Source organism: Salvelinus alpinus, chromosome 22, assembly GCF_045679555.1.
Source record: "Salvelinus alpinus chromosome 22, SLU_Salpinus.1, whole genome shotgun sequence".
Lineage (NCBI taxonomy): Eukaryota > Metazoa > Chordata > Actinopteri > Salmoniformes > Salmonidae > Salvelinus > Salvelinus alpinus.
In genome coordinates, this window is record NC_092107.1 from 15,846,514 (window position 1) to 15,867,700 (window position 21,187).

Sequence of the window (21,187 nt, forward strand, 5' to 3'; positions counted from 1 at the left end):
TGTCATCAATAGAGGAGAAAAACTGGCATACTGAGTGACTCCATGATGCCCTGTTTGGCTAGCAGGGAGCTGTGCTCTGCAGGATGTCACCGAAGCAGAAACATGCCCCATCATGCCCCCTTTCATCATGGCAGGCTGCTGCTCTCATGGGCACTGATGGAGGGAGCAGTGGATGATTCCTTGGGGACAAGGGGGGGTGGGGGTGTAGGGAATGCTGTGTGACACAAGAGCCTCAAATGCCTGTAGCTGCTTTTTCTATATTGGCTTTCCCAGTTTGTCTCCGCGGAAGGCTGGAAGATACCATAAGACTTCCCCGATTTATGTTGTAAATTGAACACCTCCGCATCGTCACATAGAGAGATCTACAGTGTTGTCAAATACAGTGGTGGTTCATTGGTGTGGTAACAAGGAGTCAGTCCATTTATGGTCCATGCTGTAAATGTTCTTAAATTATAACATCATTCAAATGTTTCTGTACAGTATGTGAGTATGATGTATCCCATCATTCAAACTTGTCTCAGAGCATTTCGTATTATTCGGGAAATAAATCCGAGACACTCCATTTGGTATGATATTTTACATTTCGTATGGTATGTATAAATTTGTCGATGTCCATCATCCATTTTGTATGATATATTATGAATTAAAATTCGTATGATATGTTACGAATTTGCAAAATGTACAATATGTTATGAATTTTTAAAACGCACAATATGTTACAATAAAAAATATGTATGATATATTCCAATTTCCAATTTGTTGTGGCTAACGTTAGCTAGGTGGCTAATGCTAACGTTAGTTAGCTGGCTAACATTAGCTAGGCTAGGGGTTAGGGGAAGGGTTACCTAAAAGGGTTAAGGTTAGTGTTAGGGATATGGGAAGGGTTAGCTAACGTACCAAGTCGTTGCAAAGAAGCTAAAAAGTAGTAAGTTGTTGCTAGTTAGCTACAATTCAAAAGTTGTCCTCTTGTTTGCTAGACGTTCGTGTTGTACGCCCACCCATCCACTCCAACCAACCACCCTCCTTTCCTTTTTGCCTTAAGTAACCTTCTGTCTTATGTAACCAAACTTAACATTTCATACTAATTTGAGTGTCTCGGATTTACTTTTACTATGTTATGTCTTGTCTATGAGACCAGGATGCATTATTACCTGCACTTAGCCAGATAAAACACATACACTTCTCTACCACCCTTCATTTTGAAAGCTTGAGACCCATTTTCAAATGCTGTGACATTTCACAAGAGCGAATATTCTCTCTGGGAGCCAGGCAACGTCACTAATGCTGTTATAAAAGCCACTTTGAGCCCTTTGCAAATACCAAGGCAGACAAACATGTGCATCCAGATGCTGTGTGCATTTCATCTGTTGATATTTAAAGGCGCAGGGAACACATAGCGGTGTGACAAACAGATGGGGTGTAGGGACTATGGGTCGCAGGGTAACAGAACACACATGGTAACTGCCAGAATGACAAGGATTTGGTGAGTGGCCTCAAAGAGAGGGCAACAGCTGATACCAAATGATAAGAAGGAATAAGCCCAATCTGGTTACATTACTTGATATAGCTGTTGTTCAGACCTATTCTCCTATCCGAGGCAGATACTATTGTACTTGTTGATATTCAATATCTGCCGTTGATCCTTGTTCTGCAGTTTATAATTCTGGTGTTTTTTATTGTCTCCCTAGCCAGTTCTTGCTCTCTGACTTGTTGCTATGTCTGGTGTGGTGGTTGTGGTCTGTCCTGCTACCCAGGGCTGAGTTGGGCTGGCAGTAGAGTGGGATAATTCCCAGAGGCAGTGGAGGGGGACTGGAGTGTGGAGCGGTCTGTGACATTTCCTGCCTGTCAAGGTCTGTACTCGGAATCCACAGATTGTATACCTACCGCCGCCAGCTTTGGCTCCTCGACTCTGCACACTGTCACAACTCATCTGACCATAAGCGAGTGGTTTGTGAACTGAAGCAGCCCCCCTGGTGGCAACCGGAGTAAACCCTCTTCAGGTTCAAATTGAACGGGGGAAACAGGCACGTTTGAGCGCACTCGTATGTGGGAGGCTTACCTGGGCCAGAGGGGAAATAAACTGAAATGAAGATACTTACAGTATGTCCATCTGTGAGTATGATGAGATGATCTTTACGAGTCTACACTCTGCACACGTCTTTGTGTTTGCAGTATTGGCTTTTGATGGGAGACTTTGTGTGAATACAATGACTTCCTTTGCTATATTGTATATAAACAGCAGCAGCAATAGAGTATGACGTTTCCAAATATCATTAAGTTTCCCTGTCAGGTGAGCACTTTAGATTTGTGAAGGCTCTGAACCTCTTGGGAAGGAATACATGCAACACAGAGAACAATTTTGTAATACAAATATTTTAGGTAGCCAAGGACAGGGATGAATTTCAATATTAATGTGCTATAGCGTGCAGTGGTCACGCTAACTTATGACGAGACATCCCCCGGGGAGCAACACACAAAATCAATTTTGTTTCAAGACATTTCCTTTTAGAAGTTTCTAGCTAGGCACTCAGCCCAACAGTCGAGTCGGAGGACTATGAATTAAATATACTAGCACAATAACTACAGTATCTATACCTTTGTACACACTCCCTTACTTGTATGTACACCTAAACCAGCATGTGGGGCTATGTAATAATGATCACACAACATGCAGGTAGGCTTCGCTGTGTGCTATCTAGTGTAGATAAGACATTAGTCTAGTCATGCAATGGGAGAAGTCAGGGGAGAGCATTTTCTCACTGAACAGCATGCTCACTATCTGGCTGGCACTTCATCAGAAAAGAGCAGAGGACTGGCTTGTGGTACAGTAGAACGAGGGAGAAAAACCGAGAGAGAGATAGATAGAGAGAGAGAAATAATTTGTTTTTCCAAGCAGAGGGGGAGGCATTGGTGTCTTCCATTAGATAATTGTTGCCCTCCTGAAAACAGTAGGTTGTACACTGAATTTTCAGTGAACAGAATTGAGCAGTAAATACATCCTGTAGCTTCCAAGCTCCATATTACATGACACCCTCAGAGCTAGAAATTAACCTCTGACAATTGTCAGGGGGCTCAACTGTGGGACTAGCCATGGCCCAATTGTCTAATTGAATCGTAGAGGTTCACTGATGCTGTGTATGTGTATGTGTATGTGTATGTGTATGTGTGTGTGTGTGTGTGTGTGTGTGTGTGTGTGTGTGTGTGTGTGTGTGTGTGTGTGTGTGTGTGTGCGAACATTCGTTGCCGTGTGCTATTGCATTTGCATGGTAAAGATATATATTTAATCATTTGCCACTGACTTTTTTGTTAATTTAGTGCATTTTCCCATTTGTTTGATGGTGCACTAAATGTGTCCTCCCTACTTTATGTTAAATGTAACAAATTCCCATTAGTTCTGGTTGGATTAGACCCTGGCGGTGATGCTAATTTCATCATCTGTTGATCCGTCGGGTTCCCGACCTCTTGCAGAGTTACAGGGAGGATATAATTATAGGCACAATGCAAGCCACATATATTTTACTCTTTAGGTATTCAGTGCCCAAGACAGCACATTTCTACGACATATAATTTACAAATAGTTGATTATAACTCCTGCAGGCAATTTGACCTCCCCACTGGACCTTCTAACTCCACAATCAAAGTAAAGAACATGATTATGTGATAAAGAGTATTGAGTTGCGAGAATGCTTCATTGCGTTTATGTATAGTTATAATCTTTGGCTGTGTTACTTGAGTTTATGATGCCTATGAAATCTCTCGCTTGTGTTTCCCATTTCACAGGGAAATGAGGCAAAATATGTGGAGATTTCTGATTACATTTGTATGTCAATCAGAGAACTCGGCTTTCTAGTTTGTCTCACTAATAACAATATGTCGCCACCAAGCATATTGGTGTATGCACTTTATTGTCAATCACCTGAAATAGTATCGCATAGATTTTTTTTAACTAAAGAAGCCGGGCCTCGAGCATTCATTTTTACTCGAACATTCTAACAGTCTAATAAATACAATTTGTGTAAGGTATCATAGAAATGATCCTTTGGTAGTGTTTATGAAGGTCTTGGGTAACATCAGAATACAAAAAAAATGTATTTCAAAGAACACAATAAGTTTATGTTTATGTAGTTATTGTTATTGCTGCCACATGCTCGCGTGGGGGGGCGCATGGAACATTGTATCGCTAATTTCTTCAACTTTGAGAGTTATTTGGCAATGGTCAGGGTTTTGGAAACCTCAGAATCTGCTCTTTCTGATACTATATAGAAATCAACGTCTTACCTGCATGTGACTCCGTAGCAATGGAGTCACATGTAAATCTTGGTGGGGCAAACAAAAAAAAGTGGGATGCATGCCAGCAAACCACTACACAAAACAACACTTAACAATACATGAATTGCACTATAACAGTGGCAAACGGTGCCCACAAACGGTTAGTTCCTACTAAGTAGTTGGTAAGACCCAACTACTTACCACTGCTAAGCCTGGCTTTCAGCGGGGCCTTGTCTGGCAGCGAAACAGTTCATTCAACTTAATTTACTGCCTTTTAAAAACATAGTTGATATGGCAGACTTGCTTAAACAAATGTGGTTCCGACTGACAATTGAGATGTACAAACTATGGCATAAGGGGACGACAAGCAGATAAGAGGCAATCCGTAATTTCGATTAAGACATTAATGAGCAAGCAACGGCGGACGTAGTCAATATAACTAAATGTTCAGCACTTTATAAATGTACAGCGACATAATTCAGAACATGGGCCGTTCTTACAGTGTACTCCTTGTACAAGTCAGAACTTGGGGCATATAAACAGACAATGAAACTCGTACAATATTCGATGATTACATTTCTCTAAAACAGGTTATAGGCTTTTTGTGCACCACCAAGTTAGAACAGTAGGTCAAAATTAAGAGGTGAAAATAGACCAAATTATTAGGGTGAGGCACATTGAACGCCGTTTGGGTCTTTGCATGTCAAAAAAGATACACGTCATACAACACTATTTGACACGTTAAATAAGCTTTTAATTTGACTTGTCAAATAACACAATTCTATTATAGAATGTTGTGTGTGCGGAATTTGCACGTGCAAGCCAAGCACCACAACCACTAAGTGTTTAAAATGCAGTGTTGGTGAAAATAGACCAAATTATTAGGGTGAGGCATATTGGTTACTAACAGCTTACTACACAACATACACCTAGTATTACTTTCTTAGCTACAGTATACATTTCTCCCTTGCATATTGCATAATTTACGCAGCAGCATACAAGACATTTTTGGACTCTTTCACGCCCTGATCTGTTTCGCCTGTTCCTGTGATTGTCTCCACCCCCTCCAGGTGTCGCTTATTTTCCCCAGTGTATTTATCCCTGTGTTTCCTGTCTCTCTGTGCCAGTTCGTCTTGTATGTTAGTCAAGTCAACCAGCGTGTTTTTCCCGTACTCCTTTTGCTGTTCTCCTTTTGATAGTCTTCCCGGTTTTGACCCCTGCCTGACGCTGGACTACTTTCCCGCCTGCCTGATCATCCTGCCTGCCCTGACCTTGATTCTGCCTGCCCTTCGGTACCTTTTGGACTCTGAACTGGTTTTGACCCTTTTGCCTGTCCACGACTATTCTCTTGCCTTCCCTTATTGGATTAATGCATATTGTAAGACTCCAACCATCTGCCTCCTGTGAAAACCCACAGCTACTTCATTGAATAGCAGGCTAACGTTAGTGGTTTCTTTGCAACGCTTGCAGGTGGCCACTGATTCCTTCCAAACGACTCATTGTTGACTTTGCGATTTCCTACTTGTTGTGTAATCTTTATGTACAATGGCCGATGAGCACCGATACGTTTTATCTATAATTTCTCTTCATTATTTCTCTTCATATCACAATTAAAAATGATTTGCCAGTAGATGGTTGACTTGATGACAATTGATGATGACTGCTAGCTAAGACTCTGAAAGTAAGATGTTGACATGATCATTCCAATCAAAGCTACTGTAGATATAACGTGATTTAATGTCATTCTATCTGTGGCCAATTACCTTTAGCCTTCTTGGATGGGCACTTCTAATATAACGTAACTCTATGGCCCAACCCAAGGGGCTAACATTTTCAAGCTCTAACCTTAGAATTGGTGATGACGTACTGTCCCATGAGTGACAGAAAACTGAGCCAAACATGACAGAACTGAGCCAATCAGGTGCAATGCTCTGTATTTTCTGCTGGCTAGCCCCACCACCACAGAAAGCACTGAGCTAGGCTGAAACACCTGCATTTTGGAGCTGCCTTACTCAAGAAAGCAATAAAGAAACCATGTTTGTATGCAGCTTTATTAATTCAATATTATTTTTTTACATTGTTTGCAAACTGGTATGTGACACGTAATAATGCCAAAATAACAAGCAAAACAGGCAAGCCCCCCCTAAAGAAAAAAAATATATAAGTATTTTTTTTTTACCTGAAAGTGTGGTGCTCAAAATAGGTGGGGCTCTGTCCCGAATGACGAGTCGCCACTGCTCTGTACGAGGAATTGAAAAAGTCACTTTTTGGCACTATGGGAAGAAAATGACATGTCCTCTTAAAACTGCTTATAAAACAAATCATGTTTGTGATATCAAAATTCTTACAACATACATGTGTTAATAGACCTATTCAGGAAAAGTCAAGGACCGACGAGGGCATGCTTTTAACCAAATCAAATCAAATCAAGTTTATTTTATATAGCCCTTCGTACATCAGCTAATATCTCGAAGTGCTGTACAGAAACCCAGCCTAAAACCCCAAACAGCAAGCAATGCAGGTGTAGAAGCACGGTGGCTAGGAAAAACTCCCTAGAAAGGCCAAAACCTAGGAAGAAACCTAGAGAGGAACCAGGCTATGAGGGGTGGCCAGTCCTCTTCTGGCTGTGCCGGGTGGAGATTATAACCCTCCTGTTGTGTTTGTTTCATGTTAATTAATTATGTGTTCCTGGTCCAAAATGACCACCCCATTATAGCTGATTATAAATCCATAATAATACATATATTATCACCTAATGTTGTGTTAGATCTTTTTATCAACTTAAGTTCTTGTGCACATTACACATTTTGAGCTTCTATTTGCTATTTATGGCCTGTAGGCCTCATTGACCTGAGATCATAAAACTTGTTCTTAAGTTTAAAAAAAGCATAATGTATGGATTATTTTGACTATAACAAATACTAAAATGAAACATATTGTGCTATTTAGCACAGACTACTTTGTGTCAAAGTTTAACAAGGACTCGCTCCTCCTTGCCAGTGTCATGATCAAAGATATGATCAAGAGCCTCACATACAGTATATCGTTTGGTCATTGTGCTGCCACAGAATGAATTGTGAGCAAGAAGTCAAAAAAGCTTCATATACCAGAGCTGCAAGAAAACCTCTATATATTATTGAAACAATGTTGAGATTGTTTGTGAGAATACCAACAGGTGTGGTTCCCGTGGGGGAAAGATTCTATTGGGGAAAGGTTCCCGTGGGGGTTGCCATGGAAGCCAAGAAGGGGAGTGAGGTGTGTGTGTGTGTGCTCAAACACACATGCATGTGGGGGTCTGGGAGAGGAAGTGTGTCCATCTGATGAATGGGCATGTGCCTGAACTCAATTTTATACACTAATTGTAGTCTCACCCATTCATTTCTAATGACCGGTCATTTTTGACCGGGAATACCACAGGTGTACAAAAGTTAAATAAAACACCCCAAATTTAATGAAAATCATCCAAATGTATTTTGTGTGTTCAAAGTCATGGAACCTTATGACAATCAGATGAAATTAACTTCATTTTTCAGAGAGAAAACTTGTAAATCGGTCCAATTCGACCGGAACAGAGCAGGACGGTTAAAAAAGGCAGAGAGTTTCACATGTTTAATTCATATTGAGTCAAAATGACTAATTTGTCTCTTCTAGTGTTAATGTACTAAAGAGACGTAATCCTCTCTGAGATAGGTACTGTATGACTCCAGGCATTAGATTCACTACCATCCATACTATCATTCCTCTATGTGGTATATCATGTGTGCTCTGCAGCAAGGCTGATGGCTCTTATCTTGGAATTGCACCAAACTAATATAATATGAAGGCTGCAAGAGAGAAAGAGAAGGGGAAAGATGGAGAGGAAGGGAGAGAGAAAGAACATTATTTTTTCAAACAAAGGGTTACCCATGGGTGTCTTCCATAGAATAATGGAAGACTCAGGTTGTACAGTGAGTTTCCAGTGAACAGAATTGAGCTGTAAATACATCCTGTGGCTTCCAAACTCCACATTACATGACACCCTGAGAGCTAGAAATGAACCTCTGACAATTGTCATGGGGCTCAACTGTGGGGCTAGCCCTTGGCCAAATAGTCTAATTGAATCGTAGAGGTTCAATGGTGCTGTGTGTGGTGTGTGTGTGTGAGTGTGCGCACGTTCGTTGCCGTGTGCTATTGCATTTGCATGGTGTAGATATGTATTTAATCTTTTGACAGAGACTTTTTTTGTTCGTTTAGTCAATTTTCCCATTTGTTTGATAGTGCACTAAATGTGTCCTCCCTACTTTACGTTAAATGCAACAAATTCCCATTAGTTCTGGTTGGATTAGTCCCTGGCGGTGATGCTAATTTCATCATCTGTTGCACTGAACGGGTTCCCGACCTCTTGCAGAGTCAGTGGGAGCATACAATTCTAGGTACAGTGCAAACCACATATATTCTACTCTTTAGGTATTCATTGCCCCAGACAACCCATTTCTACGACATATAATTTACAAATAGTTGATTATAACTCCTGCAGGCAATTTGACCTCCCCATTCGACCTTCTAACTCCACAATCAAAGTAAAGAACATGATTTTGTGATAAAGAGTATTGCGTTTCAAGAACGTTTCAGTGCATTTATTTCTAGTTATATACTCTTCTTGTGTTGCTGGTGTTTAATGCCGATGAAAAGTCTCTTGCTTGTGTTACCCATTTCACAGGGAAATGAGGCAAAGATGTGGAGATTTCTGATTACATTTGTATGTCAATCACAGGATTCGGCTTTCCAGATTGTCTTACGAATCAAATTTGTCTCTACCATGTCTATTGGTGTATGCACTTTATTGGCAATCAACTGAAATAGTATCAGATTGGTTTTTAACACTGGAGAAGCCGGGCCTAGAGCATTCATTTTTACTTGAACATTCTAACAGTCTAATAAATACATTTCAAATAAGGTATTGGAAAAATAATCCTTTCGTTGTGTTTATGAAGGTCTTGGGTAACATCAGAATATGAAAAATAACAATTTTAAAAGAACTCAATAGTATTTTCATTCGTTTATGTTACTGTAGGTTCTGTTGCCGAGTGCTCACGTGTGGAGCAGAGAGTTTCAGAGTTATTTGACAATGGTAAGGGTTTTGGGGAAACCTAAGAATCTGCTCTTTCTGATACTACACTGAACAAAAATATAAGCGCAACATGTAAAGTGTTTCATGAGCTGAAATCAAAGATCCCAGAAATGTTCCATATGCACAAAAAACGTATTTCTCTCGAATTTTGTGCACAAATTCGTTTACATCTGTGTTAGAGAGCATTATTTCTTTGCCAAGATAATCCATCTACCTGACAGGTTTGGCATGTCAAGAATATGATTAAACAGCATGATCATTAGACATATGCACCTTGTGCTGGGGACCAAAAAAAAAACGGCCATTCTAAAACGTGCAGTTTTTTCACACAACCCAATGCCACTGCAGGAATGTCCACCAAAACACTTGCCAGAGAAGTGGAGGCCAACATCGGTCTGTGGTCTCTGGCCTCACAACCGCAGACCACATGTATGGCGATGTGTGGGCGAGCGGTTTTCTGATGTCAATGTTGTGAACAGAGTGCCCCATGGTGGCGGTGGGGTTATGGTATGGGCAGCTACGGACAACGAGCACAGTTGCATTTTATTGATGGCAATTTGAATGCGAAGAGATACCGTGACGAGATCCTGAGACCCATTGTTGTGCCATTCATCCGCCGCCATTACCTCACGTTTCCGCATGATAATGCTCGGCCCCATGTCGCAAGGATCTGTACACAATTACTGGAAGCTGAACAGCATGGCCTGCGTACTCACTAGACATGTCACTCATTGAGATGCTGTGGATCGACGTGTACGACAGCGTGTTCCAGTTCCCGACAATATCCAGCAACTTCGCAAATCCATTGAATAGGAGTGGGACAACATTCCACAGGCCACAACCAACAGCCTGATCAACTCTACGCGAAGGAGATGTGTCGCACTGCATGAGGCAAATGTTAGTCACACCAGATACTGACTGGTTTTCTGATCCACGCCCCTACCTTTTTTTTAAGGTATCTGCGACCAATAGATGCATATACTGCATGTATTCCCAATTATGTGAAATCCATAGATTAGGGCCTAATGATTGTATTGCAAATGACTGATTTCCTTATGTGAACTGTACCTCAGTAAAATCTTAAATTGTTACATGTTGTTTTTATATTTTGGTTCAGGTTTATTTACAGTGATGCAAACATAGAAAGAGAAATCCCTGTATCACACTAAAGGGACCTCTCCGGAGCGTAGGCACACCTTTTTCTCTCGTACACCTAAGGAAAATATATTTTTCTCCATTGATCCGTTCCTTTTTTCTACTGTACTCTCTGAGATTGTGTAACACATGACGATGTCTTTTTGGTCTAATGACGTCTTTGTGACTCTTTGTCTATTAGTCAAGTCTCTGCATCACGTACTATTTACAGTCCTTAGTCATTTGACATTATATCAAATTGCTAATGACTAACATGATTCGTGTTAGCGCTTTTCTTAAGGACATAGGAGTGTGAAAACATGTTCTCTTATCTGTTAGAGCTGAGATCTTGGTCCAAACAATGAGACTGTGTGTTTATTATCTTAGCTCTGAGTTGTACTGGCATTTACTTGCCTGTCAGTAATAAGCCAATGATGGCTGTCTAATGTTTAGATTCTCTTATGCTATCCTTATGACAGGGAAATCCTTTATATTAAGCACATTGCTTGGTTGGTTAGTTGGTTGGTTGGTAGAAGATAGATTATTAACCTTTTCTGCTTACACATATTATATATATATTTTTTAGATGTAATGAAATAAGAGCACAATTTAACACACACTCCAATGTTCATCAATTTCCTCTGTTTGTCAGCTGCAGAATCAGTCTTATGAGTCCGCTCTCCTGCAGTCTCTAAGGCAATCAATATCTTAAATCAACCAGTCGACTGAAAACAACCAAAATAAATATCATATCTCTCCGTACTGGACTTGCGCATCAGTTTGAAAGATTGTTTGCCATTCCCTGTCTCTTTCTATTCACTTTTGAGTAGGAGAAGTTGAGATGAGAAATGTACTCTGGTATATAATAGCTCCAGCTCGTCACTGTCTTGATGGAGGTGCTCGGCCTGACTGCCAATGAGTGCCTGGGTGGAGATGACTCACTGGAAATGACAGCTCAGAGGAAGACAGCAAATAGCATTTGTAAATGTTTGCTGGTAAATATCTTGTGGCAACTGGCGAGATGCCTTTCTATGATGAGAAGACGTGGATTGATTGAGAGTGAACCATTATCCCGAGGAAATGTATGAAAATAACAGTGGTATAACATGAGTGTATTCTCATGTGGCAGTAGTGTAATAGTTTTAGAGGTAATATAGGTGGCTGGATGCCAGAATATCAATAGCGGTAGAAGTCAATAATCTTTGAAAATATTTGTGCAAAGTTTCAAAAGATACACTATACACTACATGGCCAAAAGTATGTGGTCAAACATCTCATTCTAAAAATCATGGGAATTAATATGGAGTTGGTCCCCCCTTTGCTGTAATAACAGCCTCCACTCTTCTAGGAAGGCTTTCCACTAGATGTTGGAACATTGCTGCAGGAACTTGTTTCCATTCAGCTACAAGAGCAATAGTGTGGTCAGCACAGATGTTGGGCATTTAGGCCTGGCTTGCAGCCGGCGTTCCAATTCGTCCCAAAGGTGTTCGATGGGGTTGAGGTCAGGGCTCTGTGCAGGCCAGTCAAGTTCTTCCACACCGATCTCGACAAACAGTTTTCTGTATGGATCTCTCTTTGTGCACGGGGGCATTGTCATGCCGAAACAGGAAAGGGCCTTCCCCAAACTGTTGCCACAAAGTTGGAAGCACAGAATTGTCTACATTGTCATTGTATGCTGTAGCTTTAAAATTTCCCTTCACTGAAACTAATCCTCCTCCACCAAACTTTTCAGTTTGCACTATGCATTGGGGCAGGTAGCGTTCTCCTGGCATCTGCCAAACCCAGATTTGTCTGTCGGACTGCCAGATGGTGAAGCGTGAATCATCACTCCAGAGAACGCCTTTCCACTGGTCCAGAGTCCAATGGCGGTGAGCTTTAAACCACTCCGACGCTTGGCATTGCGCATGGTGATCTTAGGCTTGTGTGCGGCTGCTCAGCCATGGAAATCCATTTCATGAAGCTCCCAATGAACAGTTGTTGTATACTGGCGTTGCTTCCAGAGGCAGTTTGGAACTCGGTAGTGAGTGTTGCATGTCCCGTTCTGTGAGCTTGTGTGGCCTTCCACTTAACGGCTGAGCCGTTATGCTCCTAGACATTTCCTCTTCACAATAACAGCACTTACAGTTGACCGGGGCAGCTCTAGCAGTGCTGCAATTTGACGAACCGACTTGTTGAAAAGGTGGCATCCTATGACATTGCAACGTTGAAAATCACTGAGCTCTAAAGTACGGGCCATTCTACTTCCAATGTTTATTTATGGAGTTTGCATGGCTGTGTGCTCGATTTTATACACCTGTCAGTAACGGTTGTGGCTGAAATGGCTGAATACACTATTTTGAAGGGATGTCCACATACTTTTGCCCATGCGGTGTATATTGGAATAATCTAGAACATCATTCTAAATAATTCATGAATAGGAGAACGAATCATGTTACACTGAGATTTACTGTGCAGAGAGGATGCCAGGACTATATGCAGATACTACCATAACTATGTTTCTTGGCAGGAGAAGAGACATCCAATAAAAACTCTGCATTAATCTGTACACCTTAGACCTTTACACTTTAGACATGGCCTTTCCCCAGACTTCAAAGACATCTCCAATAGGAAGTTTATTTTTAGAAAACGCCTCCAGCTAGCACTGTGCCGAGAACAGTGGCAGTTGAGGTGAGAGAAAAAAAACAAGGAAAGAGAGAAGAAATGGAGGTGAAAAGGTGTGAAGGGAGGGGTGGAGGGTGGAGGGATATGCACCAGTGGGCTCCCCAGGGCTGGTTAATTACCTGGGGGGAGTTCACAGTGGGACAGTCATATGTTCAGACACTCAGGTGTGACTGTCTTGTTTTCTTTAAAAGCTTTGCACCTTCTGGGCTGTCTAAAACATTGTGCAGCAAGCTGTGCATACAAGTCACCAAAAAGAAAGTCTGACAGGAATTGTGTGGACCTCGAGATGAATCTGTCACCTTGGTTCAATACTCCATATCCCATTTATAGAGATTTTTTATAGAGATTTGACTATATTTATCTCAGCATCAATTACTACGGTATATGTTATTAATTATTTTATAATAAAGGCAGGTAGATGGCAATGCAATGAATTGGAAGAAGATAATGCCTTTTTTTCAATTTCCCTCCAGTTATTATTATGTCATGGTAGAGATGTGCTTAACTGGGAAAAGACATCAACATATTGATGGTTAAACACATACTTCAACCAAGGACTCATCCAACTCTCTCTCTCTCTCTCTCTCTCTGTCCTCTCTCTCTCTCTCTCTCTCATACTTTCACCTCCTTCTCACCAATGCTCACGTTGATCTATGATTCCTATCCCAGAGTGCTTTGCTGACCTAAAAATACCCCTCTATTGTGACCAGATGTCTGCAGGGTAGTGCAGATTTAAAGGGGACCTTCTACATCGTGGGAGAGCCGTCATGCGTACAGTGGCAAGACAAACCTTGCTGTGGACACAATGCACTAGCAGAAAATTACCAATATATCCTTCTCCAACACACGCGGGCAGGCGTGGGCTGTAATTCCTCCTGAGTGGTCGGTTGTCAAAATGAGAGGGGTTGAGTGGTTGAAATGGAGACATACAAAAAAAACCCGGCCAAAGAGAAAGTATTGCACAGTGGCTGAGTACAAGAGAGGATGCAGCAAAATACTTTGGGATTTGAAATGTTACTTCTTCTCAGGCAGTATCAAAACAAGGGGAAAGCAACACAGAGAGTCGTAATGTTGGTATTATAAATGTACAGTATGTATACAGGTTGCAGGTGCCTTAACTACCTGCTGTATGAAAAATCTGTAGTGTCCTATATCCTGTTTTGTATTTCAGGCAACATAATTATATGTTGTCTCTTGTGTCTTCATTAATACCGGTGAACATGATGTGATGGACTATTGTGACAAGCTTGTCAGGCAAGATCCAGATGATAGTCCTGTAGAATACCGTACATCTGGTGTCTTGTTCTAACAAAAGTCCATATCTGACCGACCTGCTCAATTCGGTCTTATGTAGCAAAATTGGATATTGTGTTTTTTACATTGGATAAAAGTAGAGACAGAGCTAGAAATTGCTATATCATACACTACAGTTGAGGAACAATGTGAAAGTAATTCTGCATTGAAAGTTGCTAACTTCTAACATCACTTTTGAGAAAATGGCACTTGAATTTTTGGTAAACCTACTGTAACGGTAGTCCTCCTCCTCTTCAACCGAAGAGGAGGAGTAGTGATTGAACCAAGGCGCAGCGGGTTGTGATGACATATTTATTTACAGAAAAGACGAAAACACGAACTTGACTATAAACTAACAAAACAACAAAACGGAGTAGACAAACCTGGACATGCGAACTTACATAAAACGCAGAACTCACGAACAGGTACACGGCTACAAACAAACGCTACAGTCCCGTGTGGCACGAACATACATACAGACACAGGAGACAACCACCCACAAACAAACACTGTGAAACAACCTACCTAAATATGACTCTCAATTAGAGGAACGCCAAACACCTGCCTCTAATTGAGAGCCATACCAGGCAACCCTTAAACCAACATAGAAACAGACAACATAGAATGCCCACCCAAACTCACGTCCTGACCAACTAACACATACAACAAACTAACAGAAATAGGTCAGGAACGTGACACCTACTGGAGAGCTCTTCTTTGTCTAGAGTCTAGACCCATTCAGAATTGTTCACACCCTCTTAAAGCACCATGTGACTCATTTCAGGAAACTAGGCGTTTGTCGCGCGTCACTACTTCACAGCAGAGCCATTTGAACGTAAACTTTCCATCTGTAAATACAAATACATTTGTTCAATTACGAGCCTAGTTGGATTAGTTACAGAAAAAGACAGGAATCTTCCCGCTAACCATGACTGGCTGAGATAATAGGTGGGGTGGACATGCCGGGAGATGAGTTCGTATTGGTCTGCCATGTGTAGGTAATCCCTTCTAACGCAGCTTTTTTGAAAGACATCACTTAGTAGAACTGCATAAGTGTTGCTCTACAATTTCTGGAAGATCGAGTTTTGAAATCAGTGGAATGCCTAATGGAATTAGAGAATGACAGCGAAGGAGAAAATTCTGCCGTTTGATTGCAAATATGCAGAGAGAGTCAAAAAGAGAACAAACAGACGGCTATTGTACAAAACACCTGTCTTCTGAATGTCATCTTCAAACTAAGGGCAACCATGGCATCCGTGACAGAGAGGGAGAAGTGTCTATCCATGTATACGGGTAAGAGAGTCTACATTTTCAGATGTTACACGTTTCAAATTTAGTCAGAACGTCGTTTTCATTTCAAGTTAAAGCATACTGTTAGCTATCTAGCTAACGTTAGCTGGCTGGCTCGTTAGCTAACGTTACGTGTAGTACTATTATTTGTATCTCAGAGACATTTGCATAGTTATAGCCTAATGTTAGCTAGCTAGCTAACATTGAACCTGATTGTTTAGCTACCTGCCTGTTCATGCAGGGTAGTAACGTTATGAGTTAGGAATATGGTTCATTGTCTAAACATGTCTACACAAAAGACTCATTTCAATAGAATGTTCATGATGTCACTGTGACAACTGTCGATAGACGTAGCTGGTTAATTCGCTCTGGCTATCTACTCCGATTTCAGAGCACTCCCGTCTGAGTGTGCAAGAGAGCAGAATAACTGTCAGTGAATGTTGGCAAAAAAGCATAATTAAATTGTTGTCAGCAGCACAGTCACCAAAGCTCTAGATAACATAAAAACATCCTAACCATGTCTGCTAGGGGAAGTAAAATGGTCAGAGTGAGCTGTTGTCTCATTTGTGTCTGTAAGTAGCTACCTAACGTTAGCCAGTTAGCTTGGGTGCTTGACTGCTGTTGTTAGGTCAGAACGCTTGGGTCAACCCTAGTCCTTGGCCAGAGCATCCAGTGTGCGCTCTGAATTTACAAACGGACAAGCTGACAAAGCTCTGAGTTTATGAACACCTAGAGTGCACTCTGAGCGCATTCTGGCACTCCAGATTGAATTTACAAACACACCATAGCATAAAACCAGCCTTTAGTCTTGAAATCTTTGGTTGATTAGTACATGGCCTCACATGTGAATCCTTATCCCTCTAGGGTACGTGAGACGGTAGCGTCCCACCTCTTCAACAGCCAGTGAAACTGCAGGGCGCCAACTTCAAAACAACAGATATCCCATAATTAAAATTCCTCAAACATACATGTATTTTACACCATTTTAAAGATACACTTGTTGTAAATCCACCCACAGTGTCCGATTTCAAAAAGGCTTTACGACGAAAGCAAACCAAACGATTATGTTAGGTGAGTGCCTATTCACAGAATAACACAGCCATTTTTCCAGCCAAAGAGAGGAGTCACAAAAAGCAGAAATATACATACAATGAATCACTAACCTTTGATGATCTTCATCAGATGACACTCATAGGACTTCATGTTACACAATACATGTATGTTTTGTTCGGTAAAGTTCATATTTGTATCCAAAAATCTCAGTTTACATTGTCGCCTTACGTTCAGAAGTTCCAAAACATCCTTGGATTTTGCAGAGAGCCACATCAATTTACAGGAATACTCATAATAAACATTGCTAAAAGATACAACTGTTATGCATGGAATTTTAGATGCACTTCTCCTTAATGCAACCGCTGTGTCAGATTTCACAAAAGCTTTACGGAAAAAGCAACCATGCAATAATTTAAGTCGGCGCTCAGAGCCCAATCAAAACACAAATATATCCGCCATATTATGCAGTCAACAGAAGTCAGAAATAACATTATAAACATTCACTTACCTTTGATGATCTTCATCAGAATGCACTCCCAGGAATCCCAGTTCCACAATAAATGTTTGTTTTGTTCGATAATGTCCATCATTTATGTCCAAATTCCTCCTTGTTGTTCTAGCGTTCAGTACACTTTCCAAACTCACGAAGCGTGGGCAGGTCCAGCGGAGAGTACGGACGAAAAGTTTAAAAACTTGTATTACAGTCCGTAAAAACATGATAAACGAAGTACTGAATCAATCGGAGTATTCCGTTGTCTTCAGAAGTGCGATGGAACAGAGCTTGCTCTCACGTGAACGCGCATGGTCAGGGCATGTTCAGGTCATGATAGACCTTACTCATTCCCCTCTCCTTTGGCCCCACTTCACAGTAGAAGCATCAGACAAGGTTCTAAAGACTGTTGACATCTAGTGGAAGCCTTACGAAGTGCAACATTACCAATATGCCACTGTATCTTCAATAGGAGCTGAGTTGAAAATCGACCAACCTCAGATGTGTTCTCAGGTTTTTGCCTGCCATATGAGTTCTGTTATACTCACAGACATCATTCAAACAGTTTTAGACACTTCATAGTGTTTTCTATCCAAATCTACTAATAATATATATTTTCAAGCTTTTATGGCTTTGTAGCAGGCCGTTTACTCTGGGCATGCTTTCCATCCAGACGTGAAAATACTGCCCCCTACCCCAAAGAAGTTAACCTCTTTTGGTGCATTAACCGCTAGCGGGACACCTACGACAATATCCGGTGAAATTGCAAAGCGCGAAATTCAAAATACAAAAATCGGAATATTAAACGTTCATGAAAATACAAGTGTCATACATCATTTAAAAGCGTAACTCCTTGTTAATCCAACACCGTTGTCAGATTTCAAAAAGGCTTTACGGCGAAAGCATACCATGCGATTGTCTGAGGACAGCGCCCCACACCAAAATAGTTTTTCAACCAGCACAGGCGTCACAAGATCACAAATAGCGATGAAATAAATCACTTACCTTTGAAGATCTTCCTCTGTTTGCAATCCCAAGGGTCCCAGCTACACAATGAATAGTCGTTTTGTTTGACCTAGTCCTTCTTTATATCCAAAAAGTATGTTTAGTTGGCACCAATGATCTCAGTAATCTACTCGTTCAACAGGCATACAAACGAATCCAAAAAGTTACCGGTAAAGTTCGTCCACACAAGTCAAACTATGTTTCTAATTAATCCTCAGGTACTCTAATATCTAAATAAATTATAATATTTAAGACGGAGAATAGTATGTTCAATAGGGAAGATAAATAACGAAGAGCGCGCACCTCATTCACGCACCAACAAGACTACTTTTCTAATGAGACACCTTGTAGTTCTTCCAACTACTTGCTCAGTTTTCAAAAAACAAGCCTGAAAACCTTTCGAAAGACTGTTGACATCTAGTGGAAGCCATAGGAACTGCAATCTGGGTCCTATCTATTTATATTTCCCATAGGCTGGAACTGAAAAGGCCTGTGACCTAAAAAAAAAAATCTAGATGGATTTTCCTCGGATTTTCGCCTGCCATATCAGTTCGGTTATACTCACAGACATTATTTTAACAGTTTTAGAAACTTCATAGTGGTTTCTATCCAATGCTACCAAGTATATGCATATCCTAGCTTCTTGGCCTGAGTAATAGGTAGTTTACTTTGGGCACGTCAGTCATCCGAAATTCCGAACAAAAAACAGTCTCCAAAACAGGGTTAACCTGTCTGACTCTGGGGTTCCGCTAGCGGAACTCCTCCCACATTCCACTGAAAAGCCAGAGCGCGAAATTCAAAAAATATTTTTTTGAAATATTTAACTCTCACACATTAACAAGTCCAATACAGCAAATGAAAGATACACATCTTGTGAATCCAGCCAACATGTCCGATTTTTAAAATGTTTTACAGCGAAAACACCACGTATATTTATGTTAGCTCACCACCAAATACAAAAAAAGACAGACATTTTTCACAGCACAGGTAGCATGCACAAAACCAACATAACTAACCAAGATCCAACCAAACTAACCTAGAAACAACTTCATCAGATGACAGTCCTATAACATGTTACACAATAAATCGATGTTTTGTTCAAAAAATTTGCATATTTGAGGTATAAATCAGTTTTACATTGCAGCTACCATCACAGCTACCGTCAAAAATAGCACCGAAGCAGCCAGAGTAATTATAGAGACCAACGTGAATTACCTAAATACTCATCATAAAACATTTCTGAAAAATCGATGGTGTACAGCAAATTAAAGACAAACATCTTGTGAATCCAGCCAATATTTCAGATTTTTTAAGTGTTTTACAGCGAAAACACAATATAGCATTATATTAGCTTACTACAATAGCCTACCACACTACTGCATTCATTCATCAAGGCACGTTAGCGATAGCAATAGGCACGTTAGCGTTAGCGAATAAACCAGCAAAATATATTAATTTTCACTAACCTTCATAAACCTTCCTCAGATGACAGTCCTATAACATCAGGTTATACATACACTTATGTTTTGTTCGAAAATGTGCATATTTAGAGCTGAAATCAGTGGTTATACAATGTGCTAACGTAGCATCTTTTTCCCAGAATGTGCGGATATTTCTATTAGACTCTCACCTATTCTGACCAAATAGCTATTCATAAACATTACAAAAAAATACATGTTGTATAGGAAACGATAGATCCATTAGTTCTTAATGCAATCGCAGTGTTAGAATTCTAAAAATATCTTCATTACGACATAAGACTTAGTTATGGTAAGGGAATGCCCAAAACCTGAGCGCAAAGCTACTAGTACACAGTTCGACAGATACATGTAATAGCATCACAAAATGGTTCCTACTTTTGGTGATCTTCCATCCATCAGGGTCCTTTGTCCAGAACCGTCTTTGTTTGGTATTAGAACGTTCTTTTTCCCTCTTGAATTAGCAAGCACACTGGCCAAGTGGCGCGAAGCTATCCTTCCTGAACATATGCAGACAAAGCAACACGCCTAACATCCCGAAAAAATTTCAATAATCTAATAAAACTATATTGAAAAAACATACTTTACGATGATATTGTGACATGTATCAAATAAAATCAAAGCCGGAGATAGTATTCGCCTATAACGACAGTTTTTCAGAAGGCAATAACAGGTCCCTCCACACGCCTTGCAGAAAACAGAAAATGGAGGACACGTCGTTCCAAGAGGATTCATTCCATCTCAGACCGAGATAATCAACTCATTTCTTCTCTCACTTCCTCTTGACATCTAGGGGAAGGTGTATGACGTGCACGTATAGTCATACGTATCATGCCCATTTATAGGCAGGTCCTTGAACAGAACATCGATTTCAGACTTTCCACTTCCTGGTCAGAAAGTGTGCTGCCAAATGAGTTCTGTTTTACCCACAGACAAAATTCAAACGGTTTTAGAAACTAGAGAGTGTTTTCTATCCAATAGTAATAATAATATGCATATTGTACGAGCAAGAATTGAGTACGAGGCCGTTTAAATTGGGCACGATTTTCCCCCAAAGTGAAAACAGCGCCCTCTGTCCTCATATTAAGGTAATTTCTTCTCTGTACATGTCCATATGATTCTGCCTCTTAGAACTGAGGGCGATGTTCCCATTGCTCCACCTGAGCACTGGTCTGACACTGATCTAAACCCATTACTGCACGTCGGTCAGGAAGAAGCAGAGGTTTCTTTGCTTTCCCCAGCAGTTAGCAGCTGCGTCCCTGTCAGAACACACTGGCATCCATGATAAATGACACCATGGGAACGTGAAAGGCCGGGCCCATGACTCACAGGCCTTTGTCTAGCATGCCATTCTGATGTTGATGGCTGTGGATTTGGATGGGAACGCTCACCTCCGGGCAGGAA